The sequence below is a fragment of the Morone saxatilis genome, unplaced genomic scaffold, assembly GCF_004916995.1.
Source record: "Morone saxatilis isolate NCDOM2014 unplaced genomic scaffold, NCSU_SB_2.0 Contig2, whole genome shotgun sequence".
NCBI classification, from domain to species: Eukaryota; Metazoa; Chordata; class Actinopteri; family Moronidae; genus Morone; species Morone saxatilis.
The window spans coordinates 16,835,732-16,839,340 of record NW_023339762.1 but is presented as its reverse complement, the minus strand read 5'-3'; positions in this window follow the sequence as shown (position 1 = coordinate 16,839,340).

Sequence of the window (3,609 nt, the reverse complement as noted above, 5' to 3'; positions counted from 1 at the left end):
GTATATGAAAAAGCCAATTTCCCCCCAATATTTGCTGTCGTCAGGTAATATATCTTCACTTTATTTTTGTTTGTCTGTAAGTCAAGAGTTCATATTTGATATAATAGATGCTTATAATGTATAAAGTTTTCTATTTTTCTTAAGGTTACTTTTTTATATTAGGTGTCTGTTCTAGTACTTTCGTTTGCTGCTGTGACACTTCAGTTTTTCCTGCCTGGGATTTACATACCAACTGACATTTAAAATTGCATTCACCTCTTTTTTTTCAACTGACATTTCAACTCCTTTCAGTGCTCATACTTCAACTGGCACTTCAAAACCTTTCAGATCTCAGGACTTCATCTTTTAACAGCAACAATAATGCTTATCCAGCGTCACCATTCATTACACTTAAAGTGACATTAATTTCTTTTAGGACTTCCACTTATATCACCTCTACATTGACTGACTTTTCAGTGCTTTTAATTCGTTTTCATTCCAATCATTCATTTTTGAAACTTCAGCTTAATTCAGTGCTTAAACCTAAATTGACAGTTCAATTTACAGCACTTCAGTTTTAACTTTAATATAAACTTACTTCAGTTTTCATTTTATAATATCTTAAGGTGGCTCAAACTTTGGTAACACATACACTTTACTTTCATATCAAAATTGAACAATGTAAAACATGCATCTAGGTATTTTTGCATTTTCACAGGTGTCAAAATTGGTATAAGTCAAAAGAATGTAAAGTATGACTACTTTAAAACACTCCTAATGCATGGATTATTCTGTCTTGAATAGTCTTTCCCCCCAATTTGTTCAGAGGACAAAGGGCAGTGATGCACATTCCTGCTGAGAGCAGCAGTGGATAAGCATTCCATCCACTGTTTGTAATTGTTCACAGCTGTAAGCAGAGTCTGCTTCCTATTTGTCACATTCACGGGTCAAGCGTTACCATATTTTTCATAATCACTCGAAAAAGTAAAGCTCCAGAAGGAAAAGATTGTTTATGTACACTTACTGCAGTAGGTGAAGCAGTGCAGCTGTTAGCCTTGCTGCACCTCCGCTACTTGTTCATCTTCTGCGCTTTGTTATTGTAAGGATGTACCCGCCATACATCTATTTGAGCAGAGGACTCTAAGTATAAGTGTTTCTGTAGGATTTTGCCGTCACAGCATGAGGTTTTCATTCTGTGAAAGGTGTCTCTCGCTCTACCTTCAGCATGTTGGTATTGGAGCATCTGAGGTGGGAATGAAATTTCAGATTTGACTCTGCAATATATCACATGGTGCAATGTTTCCTCACATTGCAGTGTTCTCTTTTTTAATCAAATCATTCAAGGATTGAAGGTTTGTTTTAGATGTTTAGGTATGTTAGCATTAACAGTTACAGACAGATGTTTAAAAACTGTAATGAGAGGAACACAAATATGGACCACAAGCTGCTGTTTCCACTGCTCTTCCTGTTTGAGCTTCTCCAGAGCCTCTCCAGATAATAAAAATAGGTGTTACGGCTGTGTATGTGAGCAAGAGTGTGTATGTGTGTTTGCACAGGTGCCAAACAAATTCAGCTCTGTCTACAATATGTCCTTGTGCTGAGAGTGAATGCAAGTGGTTCTCCACTTGAGAACAGGGCAGCACCAGTCGGCTTTATTGTTTATAATCACAGTCCGTAACAAAGCGTGGATCATGCACTCAGCAGGAAGACAGCTTATATCTTAAGGTAGTTGTTTTCTAATCATCTGAGGCCAGCTTTTTCGAGAATGGATCAAAAACACAAACATGTACTGGCTTTGTTTAACACATGGAGTGCTAAATTTTTTATGTCCATAGTTTCAAAGACCAACAACAAACAGGACAGATTCATGCTTAAGGAACTGACATCAGCTGGAGCAGAAAACCTCAGTCATCTTGTCCAAGTAAATCACTTTGCCCAAAGCCACGAAATTATAGTTTCTAAGCTTGTGGGCAGGGGAATGTGAGTGACGGTTTTTCTTGTGGACCTTGGGTATGTTTTCAGGAACCACAGAGCTAAAGGAGATCTGCTACCAGTAGAGGGTGCTGTAGCTCCTAAAGTCTTCTGGGTTCTTGTGTCTACAAACACTGTTTGTTGTCACCAGCGTGAATATGAGAAACTGCAGCAATATCTGTGCTCAACTACATGCAGTGTTCTGCATTTGGAATTAATATTTGTGGCAATACCTCCTCCGTCAAGTGTTTTATTATCAGTGATGAGTGACAATGGTTTCAACAGACAGTGACCCAAACTCCAACAATGTGATGCTCTTGTTGCAGAATTTTATTGCGTTTTCTTGTTTTGACTGCGTGATAAACTGTCCTCTGTCTGTACCTCTGCTGAAGATCATCTTCTCCGCATGAGCCCCACTGAATTAAACACAGGCCGACATTTTGACTGTCTCTGCTTTTTTAAAGCTGCAGTTTTGCTATTTTACTACCTTATTGAGTGTGATGTTTGCTTACATAAATGTGTGTGTGTGTGTGTGTGTGTGTGTGTGTGTGTGTGTTGTGTGTGTGTGTGTGCGTGTGTGTGTTTGTGTGTGTTCTTGCGCTGTGATGAGCTCTATGCTAATGCAGTGCTGTGGCTTGCACTGTTCCCCCCTCCTCTGCTGGTCTGAGCTGAAACAGCTGCCTCGGCTGCTTTGCCTCCAGCTGCTTCCAAATTGTCCCGCCATTAAGCTATTATATGTTTACAACCACAGCACCAAGAAAGCCCACTAGGTGCTAGAAATCCTGATGATCCTCCTCTGTTGTAATGGATCATTATCCTGGTTTCTTATTACACGGCTTTTGCCACGCTGTAATTAGCTGTGATACAATTAGGCACACTATCTTAACCGAGCTGTAAAGGTATCAGGCAATACTTTGTACTATCCTAATGGCCTGGATATGTCACTTTGACTAGATTATCCTCAAAATGAATTTTCTGAATCATGCATATCTCCATGACGCAGAGTTTTATTTATACTGCGATTAAAGTAACAGGATGCATCTGAATTATGTCCCTCGATGCCGTGAATGTGTGATTTTACATAAACAAGATTCTTTCCCTCTAACATAAGTTTTGTATGTGCTAACTCTCTTTTATTCCTCATTTCAGGCTCTGGAGCTGTGGGAGAGTACCCACTCAGAGGAGAGGAGCACGAACACATTGATCTTATTTGGACAGGCTTTTGTCTGGGACATATCCAAACCCAAACAGCCAGGGGAAGTACCACAACAGGGTGTAAGTAATTCTCTTGCAATCCAGACACACTCTACATAGGTTACAGACAGAGCAGAGCCACTTGTATCATTCAAAACAGTGCTATTTCTTGATTTGGCGTGTAATGATTTATTTAACTGATACGTTCTCCCATGTTTTTCTCTCCTGTTCTTCCTGGTTAGGCTGTTATTTTCTCCATTTATGCTACATCTAACTGAGCTAAAGTTGTATGCCAAAGAGGTGTTTCTCTGTCAAAAAATGCAGCCCAAAAAGACATCTGGTTTATGTTATGACAACACTGCTCTAAGACGCAGCTTGTATACAACTGAACCAGTTAGCAGCTTTCAAGAATTGGAAGCATTCACTGTATGCATGTTTCTCATTAACGATGAATACGGAATAATA